A 19,110-nucleotide genomic window follows, 5' to 3' on the forward strand; every position below is an offset into this window, starting at 1 on the left:
GGTGGAGACAATCGATAGAGAATCTCACACATAATTAATCTGCTTTTTGTTGAGCTTTTGGAAAAGGACAAGCCCCTAGAACATAGCAATAGGTTCGACAATTTAGTTTATTGTCCTCTATCATCCTTAATATAAATTATGGATGGAATTTCCAGATAGGTTGCAATTGGTTCCCCTGCCACGTGAAGGTCCTATGTACCCCTTCAACATTCCATCCAAAAGCATTTCCTTAAGGGTATGGATAAAATGACTACTTGGAGGGACACGAGAGATCGAAAGTTGTGGGGCTTTGGAGCCAATCTCACATTTGCAGGCTTCATATTCCACAGACTTGTTTCTCCCCATTAAAAATTGGATTTTAACAAATTTCTCTAAAGGGACATGGAATACCCGAGCCCTAGAACCTTGGAGCCAATCTTGCATTTGAATTCTTTAGAGAATACATACCTATCTATTCCTTTAAAAAAAAAAAAATTAACAACTCTCTTAGAAGGGAAACTACTTGGGCTATGATTCAGTGAGTTGGTTCCATGTCATCAAAAAACAGTTTATTTCTAGCTTGTTAGGTTTTCCTTTGAGTAAAACTAATCAACCGTAATTCTAGGCCCATAAGAGAGTAATCCAATATGTGGTTTCCCTTACCTCATGCATGTCTAGTTCCTCAAGACTTGTTCTCCAAGCTTTGATAGTTATTGGAAAATTTTAAAAAATGGCTAGAGTATTCATCGTTAAATCCACACATCAAAAGTTCCATGTAATTTCATGTAATATTTAAGAAGAATGGAGCTTAAAGACATGCGACTGTGCATAAGTATCTACTGTTGAATACTTAAAAAATAAAAAATAAAATCCCACCTCGAATCCTCCATGTTAATGATTACTCTTACCAATAACATTATATGTTGTTAGACATGTTATGTAATGTCAAATACATTTGAAGGCACAATACACTAAAAGAAAGCAATGACTTAAGATAAATATATTTGTAAAAGTCAAAATAGTTCACAATTTAAAGACAAGATTCCAGACCGGAAGTCTTCATTCCCATGAACAACTAGTTTCTTCATGATCCAAGCAAAATTACAAGAAAATGAGAAAAAGGAAAGCATAAATGTGGTATTTCTAGACATTGTCAAAATTTACAAGAAAAATATCATAGAATGCCTATTAGTGTCAAGACTTCATGATCCAAGACAAAAAATCAAGAAATGATAAAAGAAACATTAATACACTATTTGTAAATGCAACAAGTGACTAAAATGTATAGGGCTAGAATAGTTAAAATATCATCTTAGAGCAAAAAACCAAAACCAAACCTTGTTGATCCAAGATAATGCATAGGAATACATAGAACAACATCCCAAAGCATTTTGCATAGAGGAGACTAAGGAGAGAAAAAGTTCAAGCACATAATTATACTTTCAAGGGAAGAATTAATATGATCGTGTTCCCCAGAATATCTTTATAACAACATTGCATGATGTTTTTTATATACTCTGAATACATGTTATAATAAACATAAAAAATAGTAAATAGAAAAAAGGAAATGAAAAGAAAAATTAGATGGCCTTTAAAACTACTTACCTATTCATTCTCTTCATAAACTTCAAATGAAGCTCCCACAGATTCTAACTATTGTAACTGTGGTAGTTTTTGAGGAATTTATTGAATATGTTGTGATTGAAGTGGATATTGTTGAAATGGATATGAAGAATGACCTTCGGAACAGAGAGAAGGAAGTTGAACTTGTGTTTGTCTAGGCTTCATGAAATTAGTCTGATGTTGATGATTTAGTTGTTGAAATTGTTGGTGTTAAAGGGGTGGCGTAGATGGAGGTGGAGGTGGTAGAGTTTGCATAGAAGCTTGTACAAATTGTTTGATGGAAGACACAGAAGTGAGTCTTTGTGATTGTTTCCTTTGTGATAAAGGAATGTTGTTCGATGATGGTGTCATAGATGAAAGGAATTCAAAGCTCAGGGGATCAGAGCGAAGGGAGGAACCCACATTGGCCTGATATTTTCGTACCATTCCTAATGGAATTTTTGTACCTGATGACCTAGAGTCATTCACTTAAGTCACAGGGTGACCAACAGAATGAGTTGAATTGAATGAAGATGACAAGCGAGAACTTGAATTGTTTTGGCCAAGAACAAAAATTTAAAGTGTTCTCAGCCTTGATTGTGAAGTCGGGCTATCATTTTGATGTGTTAGGTGAGGAGGCTAACCCATTACAGGTCAATTTCCTAATTCACCTTGACTATTTTGCAGCAAAGACGATCTCTCAGTAAAAGTATCTCTGATATTTTGAGACACAATACCATATAGTAGAAAAGAAGATGATTGGTGCTCTTCAAACTCCTACATTAAGAAAAATATATTTTTGTCAGGCATCCTTTATCTTTACATGCTAAGTAAATCACTAAAAAACCAAGAAGGAAAAAAGGAAATGGGGGATATTTGTTCAACAAACTAATTAGATCAAAAAAGATAACAAGGAGAAATGAAGCCTATTCTTCTAGGTGGTCATCTCTCCTCACTCATCATAGGTCTATCCATATGAGACAAGGGTCCATGCATCTGCCAATCACTATCAGGAAGAGCAAGTTCCAGACCCATTCTTTTCTCTCTCTCTAAGCCTGACCACTTCTTTAGGTCACCAGGAAAATAATCATATTTCCTTGAGTTATCACTTCCTCTACCATGATTCTCCAATCTTGGGCTCATATCCTCTCAAAATATTCTTCTTCCTCTAAATTTCACCAGTTTCTAGACACCATTCTACTGCTTATTATATCAATTTCTTGAGGTATTTGTACATGTGAAAGTAGTCCACATGAATATCTTTGGCCCTTGTAATTTCCATAGGCATCAATTAGAGTACCATGTATTGGTTGATGCCTCCAATAATAGCCATTCCTTGAACCATATGCTACACTTGTATTAGCAGTGTCAAGTTACTTGAGGCAATCTCCATCACCTTTCCCACCCCAAGGCCTTTCCCACCCATTATCCTGCTCTTCTTTCCTATCATTCAGCCTTCCAACATCCTTGATGGAGGAATTCTTACAACTCCAATTCTTGATGATGCCAGAGGAGCACTCTTACCTCCAACACTTGATAGAGAAGGATCCCTTCCAATTCCAACTCTTAACTTGAAGAGTAGAGGGGAAGGTTTTCCAACTCCCATCCTTGACAAGGGAGAGAGAGGCCTTCTAATTCTAATCCTTGACATAGAAACATTCAAATCGTAATCATTATAGCTTGTAGCAAGCTTATGTCCATATCCAAGTTCAAGAAAAGAATCTGCACTTTCCAGTTGATGGGCCTTCTAGTAATAAGAAATAATAGTCAGTGGTAAATTATGTAGAAAGATATGAAACCTACAAGCCAAAATTAGTCCTACGTGAATAACATACAACATCCCACATAAGGCCACAATCTGTGGATGAGGATAGGGCATGTGGGGCCATCAAAAAATATTTTACTATCCAAGAGCATGATTATAGAGGTTGGGACCACATATAAAGGAAATATTACTTGAAAGACTTTGACCCAATATGAACCCCCCCGTTGCAATATTCTATCCTAGAACCGTATGAGAATAAGATATTTATTTTTGCAAGTTGGCTACATGGAATTTTATGATTTTCCATTCAAGGAACTGGACACATTTATGAGAGCATGTCAATTATAAGAAGTTATCATTTAAAAAATAATATACAACACCAAGAATCAATGAAAAAACCAAGTAAATGTGAATGAGAATCATACAGAAAGATAAAGATGTTCAACAATCCAAATAACAATAATCAAAACTGTTATTTAAAAAAAAAGGATGAATTCCATTATAATGAAAGAAGCTAGCAAGACAGAATTCCCAATGAGTTTTCAAGAAAAATGCACAAGCATCAATAGTTTAGAAATCAATGTTCTCACAAACTCATACTCAACAAAGACTCATCTGGACTTGGACTCAGCATGACTCGATAATTTGGGAAATATTCAACAAAGACTCTGTCTAGTGGCAAGTATCAAGAGCAAGTCTTAGGCAAGACTCACAAATCTTAGCAAACTAGTGAGTTTCAAGAGCAAGTCTTAGCCAATACTCATGAATCTTATCCAAATCAAACTACATTGTTCCAAATTAGTGTAAGCATGGATTTCAAAAGCTAGGTCAAATTGAACAAGGTTAGAACCGTGAAAATAAGTAAATACACTTTTATGTGCCACATATAGAGAGGTAATTTTCTATATTACATGTAAATTTTCAAGATCATATTAACCTAGCAAAATATTATTACATACATCTGCATCATTGGTTACCATTAGGTGTAAACTTCAATCTTCACACTATCTCAACAACTAGGCTACATATCATAGAAGAATATTGTACATACTTGAAACAAAATTTAACAATTGTCGGAGAAATTTATAAAGTACATGCTTAAACTAAAAGTATATCTTAACTAGAAGTCACCTACAGAGTCATATTTTGACTGCTTTGTTTATCTCAGAAAAGGCTAGAAGAATAACATGCATGTAATCTTTAGGAATATTCAGGCCACCTTTTTGGACTTTCATGTATAGATCTACCAAATCTCTATAGTTCCAGAATTGATGAATCCACGTTTATTTTTGAATTTGACCCCTACACGTGTCATGTGGACCATGTACACATTTAACATCCAAATTAATTTTCTACACCTTAAAGAAATCAAATATGGGACTGTGTTGCATAGAAATATACCAAATCGCATAGACAACATCAATAGCCCAGGTGTTCCAACCATAAACTCACTTTTGAATGCTTATCAATGATGTTCGCCAATGCATCTTAAGGGAAAGCCTCTTACCATGCTTAATTGTTCAATTTTTTTCCTAGCCTCCAAGTACTTTGGATTTACATTGATGTTGTGGCTTGACCGCTAGATCTGAGACTCAAGTTGTCTTGGAGATGTAGTCCCAGAGAATGGACTATCAGGAGGAATCTGGAGGTCTTCCTCGATGATACACAAAGGTGAAGAATGCAACACTCCTCCCCATGTCTGGAAAATATGTTTCATTTCACGATGGGAAGGTGGCTGAGATCTAAGGTTCTATCACATGATCGAGGTATATGCTTCCATCATAGCCCTTCATCTAGTGTAGTCTTATCTTCTGCATATGATGCAAAATGTCATCTCTTACGTAACATTATCGAGACACTGACAAAGGAAACCTATGCACTTGTGGACACGGTCTTAAGTCATTATAGTTATTATCTTGATGTATTGTTGAATATCTCTCTAAGAAAGGAATCCTTGTTTTGGGTTTTTCCCCCTTGTGGGTTTTTTCCCTAGTCTCCGACCTAAACATCTATGTCTATTATTATGATTTGTTATCTTTATTTTCTCCTTACTATTATTGATTGATTTCTGAAGTGAATTTAATGTTGGAGATGAATAAATTATACAAGATTCTCTAACAACCTCACTTGTAATTAACCAGAATATCATATATCTTAAGCAATGCAGACCATCCTCATAAATCAGACTAATGGGGGAAATAAATGCATGTCTGAATGAATATCTAAGTAAATTAATGATCAATGGACAATTGGTGGCATAAATGGATGCAATTTTTAATATCATGCTAGATTTTAATGACACATTTTACAACTTTAACGGTTATGGCCCCTAAAATCAAACAATTACTCCATAAAATTTTAACTTGACAATTGAATAATTCAAGGAACTAAGGATTGTGAAATCAATTGAAAGAGAATTTTTTTGTATAATTGGTTACATAAGAAGGAATAATATAAGGGTTCACACCTTTGACTCGTGATATACCCATTTTCATATTCTAGTCAAAGCTCATAAATCAAGGCTTCAAAAGGTATAAATATTTCTATGTTAAATTTGTTTGGCACAACCATTCTCAGGATTTATTTTCTTAACTTGCATTTTTCATCCCTTTTGGTACTCATTTGAGTTCGTAAGGGAAGCTTCCATTAAGGAGTACAACAGTTTCAAGGTGGCTGACAATTATGTCAAATACACTGCCTAGAAATATTACCAATCGACTTCAAAAGAGGATCACACAAAAGGCATCAACGGAAGAGATCAAATGGGTATGTGAAATACAACATTTCTACTTTCTAGGGAGACTAATTTGTGTCTTATATTCTCTTGACATTGTCTCCATGAACAAATACAAATCCCTTGGTCATGAGGATTCCAAGAGCATTGTGAATCTGAAAGAAGCCCAAAGAAAAACCATTTAACCATGAGAGCATACCAATGCAACCAACTAATAAAGACAATCATTTCAACCACAACATAAAAGCAATCAATTAAGTTAATTAGTACATGTAGTCATGATTGAATTTCAAATACAAAGAGGACATCCTTACATCATGAAGATGAACTTCGACTAATCCTTTCTTGGGCATCTCATCCAAAAGTTGGCAGTTCATCCATATATCATAGGTCAGGATTTTAATGCAAACAAAAGTTAGTACAATGCTAGCTTATCTATAACAGTCAAGAATATGTCATGTCTGATGTTCAAGTAGATGGTCCTCTATCTTGCACCTTTTCCATGGTAATATTTCTGACTGTTGTAACTAGATTAGCCCGCCTTATTCTTTTATTGGCAGAAACTCTTGTTGTAATGAGATCCATGTCAATAGTCCCTATCACCATGACACAATGTATTCATTGAAAACATTGTTGTATACTATATACCTTAGATCTGGAACAAATGGATATAAATAAAACTAAGGTATTGGTCCATCCATACGAGTGACACTGATATGTTTCAATACTATATAATAAGAGACTTGTAAACCTGGGAAAATTAACCACCTTTTATCAATAAAGTTGTATAATTTACCAATAACATGATCAACGATGGATTGTTGAAGGGAAACTTCAAGTATTATGAATGCTTTAGCCACATCACACCTTTCAACCTGCACAGACCACCACTATTAAGCATGATTTGTATAATTCCAATTTTCATGGCCATCTATATATATATATATATATATATATATATATATATATATATATATATATATATATATATATATATATATATATATATATATATATATATATATATATATATATATATATATATATATATATATATATATATCTATATATATACATATATATATATATATATATATGTATATATACATATATATATATATACATATATATATATATACATATATATATATATATATAGATATATATATATATATATACATACATACATATATATATATATATATATATATATATATATATATATATATATATATATATATATATATATATATATATATATGAGATTTTACAGTCACATATGCACTTTGATTTACTTGGCAAGATAGGTATGTGCACAACTTCTATTGTGGTTTAGGTTGGCTTCTTACCCACTCATAGAATAAAATACAAGCATGTGATTCACTAATTCTAATTAAGCTCGCAATTTGTCTAGGTGTTGTTGTGATAACCTACAAATTTTTCTAAGGGACCAAAATTGAATTAGCACAACATGTAGAATTTTATTTGTATCTAAATATGATGTGGAAGAGAGAGAGAGAGAGAGAGAGAGAGAGAGAGAGAGAGAGAGAGAGAGAGAGAGAGAGAGAGAGAGAGGTAAAACATTATGTTTGACTCTATTTTCAGTAAATATTTTGGACACATGTGCAACTAAGATTTTTACTGTTGTTAAGAAAGTTTCCCCTCCGAAGCATTTCAACATAACCATGGGTAATATCCTTTGTAGCCTCATCAGATATCTTGGGATGTATGTGTGGTCTTGCATAACTTATATATAAAGTTAGGGTTCATACATCCAATGTGTCCACTCTTAGGTCCTGTAACGATAAATGATATAATTGCAGTCATGTAAACTAGAATAATATCCTTCAAGTACCATATGAATCCATCCCAAGAAATAGACATAATTCCATACCCCAGGCTCTTCATAATGTAATGCAACAAAATGCCTTGTAAGGCCCCAATGAGTTTAATCATCGACGTTTTCAAGAACCAAGTAAATCAAATCAAAAATTTTGGAGTAAACCCTTAATTTTGTGGATTTGAAAAGTGAGCAAACCCTGTAAGGACTCATACCATGTCCACAACACTGACTAAAATTTACCTGGAGAGAAATATTGGAGGAAGTTGTATATTGTCAATGACTAAAAGTCTCACATTGTAGCTTGAACCACTAGGGTTGGCACAAGCTAACATAGATTTTATGGCATTAAGTGATGCTATGATCCCAGCCTTGGCAATTGACACGATATGTTGTTCCATCACCTACCTCAAATAAAATAACACATTAAGAATTGATAAAAACGTGTAGAAATACAATAGAATGTGGGTAAGCTTGATCAAGAGAAAACCACTGAATGCACAATATTTAGTCAACTGATTTGAAGATGAAAATCCCACCTCATGTAGCATGCTTCAAGCATTATCTGACATCTTTTCAAACTCATCTATGCAACAAAATACTCTGTCACTTAGTACTAGTGCTCCACTTTTCAATGCCTATTAAATTTGAAAACTAATTAATAATCTAGAATTTCAATGGATGTGACAATTCCATTGCTTCTTATTAAAAGATTCAATGATGCAACATCACAGTTGTTAAACATACAGTTTCACTAGTTTCACAATCCTTTGACACATAAACAATCAAACCAATTGCAGAGCTTCCTCAACCACTTGTATAAATACCTCAGCAGCCAACTTATGTACATACTGAAGTAGTTGATAATTACTCGTACTTGGGTCCCCAACAAGCAAAATGCTGATGTCACCATGGAAAGTGACACCTATGGCTAAGTTTAGTGGCTTTCCCCTAAAAAGTTGTTTTTAGCAACAATAGCCACTTCAAGGGTTGGATCACAGTAGAGGTATAAGAAATCACTAGAAATGAAAGAGAAAAAGGTTCTAGGTAGTATTAACTAACATAAAACTTTTTTCACATCTTTCAGCTCCCATATACCTGGAGCCAACGAGTTGGTTAAATTCTCATAGATATTAGGTTTCCATGATAGCTCTTTGAACTTCTCAACCTGCAAATCAGATATACAAGATGCCATGATATCTCTTTCAAATTATCAACCTAAATATTAGAAATACATGTTAGTGAATTTAGTAAATCCATTACTTCAGCGAAAAGGTAAAGATAAGAGTAAATTTATACCTTGGCTTCATACAGAGCAGTTGAAATATCGCCTTCTTGAAAAGAAGCAAAGCTATCACTAGTGGCATCACACTCCATTGGATCTTCTGCTTGTAGTTGTGTCTTGTCTTCCTTATTTAAGTGAAGGTAGTCAATGTAAGTCTACAAACAAACAAAATTTAAATCTTTCATTTTTAATGTAGAGTAAGAAGAACAAATCTCCAAGCACATGCAAAGAAACTTTGGGACATGATTATACCTTAAAAGGGGATTTTAATGTCCTCTCATTTTGTCCTAGTCTAACACTCATGGCCCCAAAGATTTTAGTTACTTGCAAAAGATTCACAAGCCATGATCAGAACACCTTTCACAACAATATTTTTTCTACAAAAAATAATTTCTGGAAATCACTCTCTACGTCAAGTCTATCACCAAGTTTGGCAGCATCTACTAGATTTTCATGCATTAACAAGCTGATTGTATGTGAGGTTTCCCCCTCTGGAATGGAATTGGGGGTTTCCTGCAGCCTTATGATCTACTTGTCAGAAAAAATGACCCCAAAATAAATGAAAGTGAGAATGTTGTATTAAATAACTAGATTACTATTTAACTCAAATATATTGATAAATACCTGCATCTATTATGAACCAAATTCATGGAGTTCATATCAGCACCTTCTGGACTTCCACATTGAGTAAGTATGTCAATTCAACCTGGTAGACACATTATGAGTAAAAAAAATGGGTTTCCAAATACATTTTTGAACCTCTTTTGAGACAACCATTTTCATAGGCAACAAGCAGTATTCACTAATAGAGGTTGAGAACTATTTCCAATCACATGAATAAATCATGAACATTGATGCATCACTCTAAAATAAAATTATTTTCCCTTCATTATAAACTCTATTCTATGCAAACAACTGTATAACAATTAAGGATTGCAAACTACAGTCAAAAGCTATAACTATGAAACAAAATTAGTTTTTGTCAAGCAGACAGATACATCTATCAATGGGCATTAGTGGTGGAGCACAGCCACAAACAAGGCATCCAAAAAATGCCTCTTTGATTTCTGGAATTATTGAGTTGCATCATATAATCATCCCTCTCACTAAAACCATTTTCTCAATATCTATATTACAAAGGCAACACAAGTTAGGATTAGTTTCTACCAAAAGGGGCATTGGAAAAAATGTCTAAAGAGATTAGATAACATAGAGAAAAAATGCATTGGTCACCAAATCCTACCTGAGTGATTCAAATCTTGCATGTTAACTGCATCTTTGAGATTGAATATTCTTTCTTGAATACAAAAGAATTTATGTAAATAAACATAATTTTTTTTATACAATTTTATGGGGTGGTCAATATGAAATCACCGTGCAAATGAAACAATAAGTTGAAAAATGAGATGTAGACTTGACACATGAAACTTGAGAGGATTGCAGTCTGCCTACCTATATGTGCTTCTCCCACAAAATTTTAAGGCGAATAACAACATGCATCAAAACTATATCAAAAATAGTAAGAACTTCAAGGGGTTATCTAACCATTTTCCCATAAAGGTCGTCATCATAATCCAAGATGTTCATTGCATCAACGTTCAAAGAATCGACTTCTACTTCCATTATCTGCAAGGATCACCAACTAACTGTGGTCAACACAAAATATAAGGTATCCAACCAAATAATATACTACATGTAAAACATGTTAATAAGTGGAGAACGATTAAAAATAAGAGAACAAACAAATATGACCTGCTCTAAAATCCGCATGTATTTTCCCTCAAGATCTGAAGGATCATACTCTATAATTCTTAATAAAATGTTGAACTACTTGATTAACATCTTGAACATTATTGTTTGTCCCCCAAACAAGCATAAGAATGTTCCCATCAAGATCACCCTTAGAATATTGATGCATCTGCATATACCAACCTAGAATGTTTACTATGTAGTTAACATTGTGCCTACCATAGGGAAGAAAATGATCATCTAAATTGACAATAATATACAAAAGATGCCTCCCTATTTGTAATTGTCAACAAGTTACCTCCTTATTTGTAATGTTTTTTGGCATCAATATTCAATAAATTGACTTGTGAATATATAATATTGTGAGGGCATAGAATATTATTGAACAAATACTATCAGAAATTTGTTGTTTCATGCCAAAACTTGGGGTTCATGACTTAGATACCAGGACACCAAACACAACATCACAAAATTGTTGTTTAATGCAACAACGTGAAAGGATACAACTATATCTATTAACACTTCTCCCTAAGATTGAATTTTAGACTCAATATTAAGAAAATGTACTAGAGTAAGGGCATGGCCTTCAAATTATCTATGACTATTCAAGGCTATTACAACTGGAACTCCAAGTAGCCTCAAGTCAAGGAATTTTTCCAAACAACTTGCTTGGAGCCCAAACAACTTGCTTGCTCCAAACAATGTTTCATGAGACACATCAAAGAAATAAAAGGATCCATGGTGTGATGGTGAAGACCTCATCCTCCACTGTTAATGAGAGGAGAAAATCTATTTTTCTCTCACAAAGATTCTTTTTTGCATAGACATGAAATTATGACAAGTCAAAGGATTTTTACCCTATACAACAAAAAGTAAGCCCTGATAATAACTAGTGTTATCAGAATTGGTGATTCAGAAAAACAACATTTCTTAGTTTTTGCAAAATTTTGTCATTTTTTCCCATTCTTTTCCTGACTTATTTTTCAAATCCTTGCTGAGTTATTGTTGTACACTATTTTTTAAACATCAAAAATAAGTTAATAACCCACTCAACATCTTTGTCTACCATAATGGGAAGAAAGGCATAAAGTGTGAACAAATCATATATGTACAAGGATAACAACTACCGCAATCTTCACTAATGGTAGAAATGACTCAACAAACAATCACTCTTTACATATCCTAAGCTTATGAGAATTTAAACTCAATTTTAGAATGACAAGAACACTTAGAGTCACATGAGCTAGAATCATTAACTTTCTTTGAGATCAATGAAGAAAAGGTGTAGCCATACTCCCAGAAGTGCATTTCAAAATGATTGTTTTCATGTCAGTAAGATATTGTCCTAAATTAGTGTGAGTTATGTTCAATTTCAATAGCAGGGGGGTTTGTAACATTGAAAAGGGGAAATTTCCAAAACGTCTTGACAAATATAATATCATTTGGGTTTGTGAAGCAGGGTGGAGTATCCAATATTATCCACTTATTGGTCCATTCACCAAAAATATTTCCCAAGGGCCACTAATCTCCAATATAAAGGGCCTAATTCATTTCATATAAAACCTTATTTTAAGTTTGTAGGTAAACGCGTAATAGCCACAACACCAAATCAAGCTAGAATGTTTCTCAAATAAATTATTTTGGCAAGGCACTTCCCATTATCACTATGAGGCAAGCATTCCCTTGCCCAATATGAGAATATCATTATGCAATGTAATCAGATTAGAACACTCTAGTAATATCCCTTCAGCTAAGAAGTCATGGTTGAGGATTATTTGTTGTGCCAAAGTCAACTAAGACTTGAATTGAGCACCAACCACTGAAGAAAACCCACTTTCACAACAAAGATGGCCCTGAAGAGGAAAAATGTGTCCCTAGGGGATTTGAACCATATTGATGACTATGAAACACCCTTATTTAACATCTAACCAACACCCCATAGTGACACAGTCTAAAATGTTTACAATGAGGTAAATATAAATCCGATCTTGTTATTGGTCCCACAATTTATCATTACATTTGTAATAACTTAGCCTCATTTCAGTAAATGGTAAATGGATACAATTAATAACAAACTTGATTATCCCAAGAAGTGGCCACCAAATAATTAGATTTTAGACTGAAAGAGAGGCTTTTTATACTATCATTTGGGGGTTGTGAAAACTGAAAAACAAATAATTTTGAAGATAATCATCTTATTGTGTTACCTGATTCATGAAGATGATGTAACACTATTCTGCAATAGATTACCAGTAAAATGGTATAACATGGCCCGTGCATAAAATACCCACATATAATAACAAAAATAAATACAATGTATAGACTTTAGGAGGTCAAAGAGATTTTCTCATTATTAACTATAATATATCTACATGGACATAATGAAACTGGTTGTTATATAAAATATGAATGCCAAGAATCCCAACGGGCTTGGGGTTGATGGCCCTTGCTTGTTATCCCAAAATATCCATGGGGCACATGGAGGTAGGGGTTGGACTTTTGGCTCCCATAGATGAATATTTAGTGCTCATCTTATAAACCAAACCCAACTCGTGTTCTCCTTAAGGTTTAGGAATCAGTGATTTTAAATCATTGGCCAAGGTTCCATTCCCAAGGGCTTTACCAGGCATCTGTGGGGGCACCTGGAAGTAGACGTTGAACTTATGACACATGGAGATGAATACGAATTGCATATATTACAATCCCAATCCCACCCCTTAATTTGAACTTCTCCTTGAAGCTTGGGAAGCAAAGACCTCAACACCATTGGCCAAAGTTCCATTCGTGAATTCTTTACCAGACAATCATGAGGGTACATGGAGGTAGAAGTTAAACTAATGGCACAGATTTTATATTACATACCCAAGCCCAGCTCAATGTTCCCCTTAAGGCCTGTGGAGTGGAGGTTGACACCATTGACCTAAGTTCCATTCCCAAAGGCTTTACCTAGCACCTTAGAGTGGTCTTAGGGCACCATGAAGTAGGGACCAATTAACCTTGAGAAATAAAATCCAACCTAAGTAAACTACACTAAAACATGGTGCAGACTTTGAATGTAATAGCGAGAGTTTATAATAGGCTCAAAACCAAGGAATTGTACATTAGGCATATTTTTGGAGGTTGTGACATACTTCATATTTATAGGAGGAAAAATGGGAAAAATAAATGCATACCTCGAAGGATTTGTTGAGATTGTGAGGGCTTGTGGTAGTGTTAATGGTGGCGAAGGTAGCAGCCATTAAAGAAAATCTTTAATAAATAAATTCTCGAATATGAGGAAGCACGATAGAACGCCGAAAGTTGCACTTTTGATAACCTATAATCCCTTAATTCTGCCTCGTTTAAATGGTCATTGAAACTATCATTGTACAGAATTTGTCAGAGCATGTTTTAGCATAAATGATTAATATCCAAAACCCTCAAATATCCAAGAACTGTAGGCTCTGTAATTTTTCATGTCTAAGTTTCATTGGGATTGTGTCTTAGCTTTGCCTCCAATTGATAACCCTCTAAAGTTCAAATGTTTAACATACATCCATCTTGCCTCTTGATTTTTTTACATTTCTTTTGCTATGGTCGGGACTTTCGAGCATCTTGTCCATTCCCTTGGGGCTGAGTGAGGTGTGGAGCATTCTCACAATCACCCTGCCAGCTGCAATGTTGGCCTTATGAGAATCTAAGCTTATTATTCGGGTCTTATGCCCTTGCTCCTTTATTATGATAAATGGCCTCCCGAGCTCATAAAATGCCAACCCCATCCTTGTAAATAGTAATGGAACGTAGCATAGAGATTAAAGCCTAAACATACAAAGGTGGTTGTAAAAAAAAAGATTTTAAAATAGAGACCTGAGGTGTGTGTACTCCTATTTGTGTGGAAGAAGACTAGTTGTGGGGTGGAATTCATTAAGCCAAAAATCAAACATACCTTGGCACTATCAATAGACAGAAGATCCGATGGTGGCATTTCATATCAGTTCTACTACAAATAAATGTATAATTCGCATGTTTATGATATCTTTGATTGGGAGGGGTTTGTAAAGCAAAATTAAAGCTCAAATTTTTAAAACATACTTAAATTTTTGTTTGTAAAAGATAATAGATACAAATATTATATTTTCACTTATATAAGATTTTAGTTGTATTTGAGAAACCAGCTAGCTCTTACGTGTTATTGGTGGTGTGGTAAAACATTCTTTTCATATTAGGTAAAATTTATCATAAAAATAATAATAATTTAGCATTTATTATGATAATAATAATAATTTAATTTTAATGTTACGGTTTCTATTCAATGATTTTTCTATTAAATTTTATAGTTGTAGAACGGAAACAAGTGCTCTTAACTAGGTTGTATTGAAATCATTTGGGTGTTGGTTGTATTGAAAAAATTTAAGTTTTCTTGTATATTAGGTGGGTGCAAACAAAATAGAGTATATAGTAGGTGGATTTAATAGTTGAAAACAAGAGTTAGTTTCCTAAAATTCATATGTCAAATTTGGAAGGAGTAAGTTACATATCCTTCTTTAGGTTAAATACATTCAAATTGTTGCGTGAATGCGGTTGTGAGATCATATGTTTTTACCTTGATTAAATGGAGTCCTCTCGTAGTCACTCAGATAGTTTAGGTTTTCATAACAAAACTAAGTGATTTGCGTTAAGATGTGAACATTTTATTTTAAACATTGTGATAATGTGGTTTCAATGAGGTATTAAAAGAGGGAACAAGCATGCAACATTTGGGATGCCAGTTTCATGTTCTGCTTGAGGCATAAGTGCATGTCTAATAAGACTCTAACAAGGCTTGAAGAGGTTGAATAGTTAGATAGGTTGGGGGGTCGTAGTCTCACTTAGAGGTGTAGACAAGTAAGTTAAGCACCATGAGAAGTTGTGAAGAAAACTTAAGACATTTGACAAGTTACATAAAGGAAACTTAGTAGTGGTACTATGTGAATATTCCTTGATCTAAGTTGATACCTTCTCCTCGGCACTACCACTTTGCAAGACAAAGAAGAAATGTGATATTGATGTGAAACCCACTAAAGAAGTTGGAAAGCTTTTTAAAACAACTATAGGTGGTTATGTTGTGTTGCAAAAGGAGATGTTGGCCCACTCCCATTTTGGATTATTTGTTAGCCTTTGAATTTAATTCTCTGTGAATGTGTTCAAAGGATATAACCCTGAAGATTATAATAAGCTCCACAACTCTAATCATACACTGAACCAATAAATAAGTGTTTAAGTATAATATTTCAACCAATATATAACAACCTTTGAATTCACTACCACTTGTAACTTTAGATTGTTGAAGTAACATTAAAATTACTAACACAAACAACTAATGTGTATTTTTGTAGTACTTGTTAGGTAGTCTTACTTTTGTTCCTAGACTAAATTAGTCATTCACATTAGTCATTTTTAGTGTATTATTTACTATCTAGTTATATATTTCAACCCGGCACTAAATTAGTCATTTATATTAGTTGTTTTTAGTTGGGTCACTTAAGATTGCTCATTTTTAGTAGTATTTCACTTGGAAAAGTTGCCTTGACTAACGTTTTTAGTCACTAGGTCACTAATTCCCCATTTTCTACTAGTGATCTCTCACCTTTCTTACATAAATAAGATTTTTGGCCAATCATAAGATGCACAAAACACTAGGGAGCGTTCTAATCCTTTGTTGGCTTGATGGGGCCTAACCCAAGTTCAACTTTATCTATGCCAACCAAAAAAACCCTAAATGCTAGCCCTTTCAGCAACAACCTGCGTAGCGTAGGTTGTAGTCTTACCCGAAGCAATATTGGGGGATGACAGAACCAGGTTTCTGCATCCAAAGGCCTATGTGATAGGGTCCTACAATCCTTACAGCTTAGATCTACTTTCGTGCACCCTTAACCCTTTCGAAAATACACTTATTGTAATTGCACTTGAACAAAAAGGTTCTTAATTAGTCTTAACATGCATAAATATTACATATATCCTAACTTTTCGCAGAAATTAAGCATTAATTCATATAAATCATAACATAGAGCGAAGATACCAAGACTAGCAGAAGTAGTAAATAAGACTCAGATGCATCAGAATTGGCTCAAAACTATCTTTATTAAGTATGAACGTTCAATTACAGACTTCATTTTCCTGCGGACTTAGCTACAGGGGCTCGTGTACTCAGTCTGTGGACTTACCAAGGTCTTTTCACACTCAGCTGCAGGATTCTTCCCCTTTTGCCTAAGTACAAGAAATAGACATTTCCTGCCTTAGTCTCTTGCCCTTGCAAATATTCTTACCAAAAAGTTACTTCTTTAGACTCGTTATGAATCATCTATATATATCATTTTGCTTACAATACCATGGTCTGTAGACCATGGGTGAGTTTCAAAAACATCTTATAACCTACCCACCTAAGGGACTAAATTCCCTTTGGCTCATATTAGCTTCATGCTCCACTTCCCCATTTCACAGAGAATTTACATGCTTACAAAATAAGATTACAAAATTTGACTCAACTTGACCCAAGGGACCCTATCCCAATAGGCACCCAACATAGATTGGGTGACTCACCCTCAAGTCACTCGACTGGTGCAACAATATTCTCCTAGAGTTCCTGAAACTCCACCTTTAGTACCTGTAAATCAGAAATACCATGCACTATGGCATGTCGTACTTCTTCGACCAACTTCTCTGTAGCAGGGCCTTCCACCGCAAGGCCCATCGTCCTTTGTGTCTGTTGGATGCTCTTCAATTTTTTCCTAACCCGACAGAGTGAGTCGGAATGATTCCTTTGTCCATGGTTGTGTCCTGGAAGTCAAGATGGCCTCTTTTCATTGCATTTCTTCAATCATTGTCTGTAGTTTTTGTCCCTCCTATAGCTGAGCGAAGCACTGGACTCCCACCAAAGTGCACATAGTCGACCTTATTTCGTCAAACTACTATTGCTTCTACTTGATATCTGTGCCAATATTCTAGAGAGTGGGGTCCTCCTACAAAGATTTCCAAATTTCCATGGCCTATTCAAAGATATTTGTGCAATCCTTCATTGTCTTGTCCAACATGGCCATTCCCTCTTTAATCGCTACTCCGCACTGCTCTCAAACTTCTGGCAGAGTGGTCAGCTCCAAATTCAACTACAACTCGAATATTTTCATTTGTAACTCGAATCAGACTTAGCTGATTTCCTCCTTTGATTCCCTAACCACTGCAACCAAATTCCGAATATTTGCTGCTAATGCTGCATCTTCGAGAATGTTGAGTTCAAGTAGCGCATTACATGCTTATGTAATGGTTGTCTCTGATTTTTGGATGCGCATGGCCATTTCTTCCTTTTCTTTGAGTGCCTTAGCATTTTCTGTGAATATCTGCTCGTTGTTGGTCTTGACTTTGTTGATTACTAGCATCACACACAGCTCCTGGGCTCATAATTTGTGACATACTGCTTGATGTGATTCATGGACAATCTAAATAAGAAGCACCGAGAGATTGACACCCAACTCCTTGAGTTGTGCCAACTAAGTGTTTCCTTCCTCTAATTGTGTGCATAAGGACCCTTCTGGCAGTGGAATGACTCTGAGATCTAGAGTCTGGTCAGTATCCAACACAATCGTGCTTCTTGCTGCAAGCACACTTGAATCCTGCTCACCTGACCAACGCTCGCTTGCAGCCAACCCATCTGAATTTGCAGGTTGCGTAGATCCTTCTGCACAGTCCCAATGCCTACTGGTACTGCTATTCGAATTATATCCACATTTTCGTCATGGTGTCGCAGACCTCGTCTCCAATTTCATCCAAGTCTGCCTCAGTGAGGACCATTGGATCAACATGTGTGTTCTTGTCATATTTATGCTTCTTTCTAGGTCCAGAAGTGGTCTCCTTGGTCCACTTCTGCAGTTTAAAGGGAGTGCTTTGCTCCTCACTCCCACCTCCTTCAACATCAGTCTCCCCTTTTTCATTAGTATGCTGAGAAGCAAACTCCTCAACATTAATGGTGGTCTCCTTAGCCACCCGGTCTTTCTAAGTAGCTGACTTAGTAGCAGTTGCTTTGGTAGCATCTTCCTTCTTTTGTTACGCAACTTTCTCTCGAGCTATGACCTCCTCACCCTCTTTCGGCTTCTGCGCTGTTGTGCCCTGCATGAAGGAACTTTCACTGCCCTTGCTAGTACCTG

At 35.0% G+C, this 19,110-nt stretch overlaps 1 pseudogene; it reads right to left on the reverse strand.

Annotated features, from left to right (window-relative positions):
* Positions 1-6,160: 6,160 nt before the first annotated feature.
* The window catches only part of LOC149246386 (DNA replication licensing factor MCM4-like), a 31,384-nt pseudogene continuing 18,434 nt past the window's right edge, over positions 6,161-19,110 (reverse strand).

The sequence above is a fragment of the Pinus tabuliformis genome, chromosome 7 (assembly GCF_031772625.1).
Source record: "Pinus tabuliformis cultivar Carrire ecotype Pingquan chromosome 7, CPIR1, whole genome shotgun sequence".
NCBI lineage: Eukaryota > Viridiplantae > Streptophyta > Pinopsida > Pinales > Pinaceae > Pinus > Pinus tabuliformis.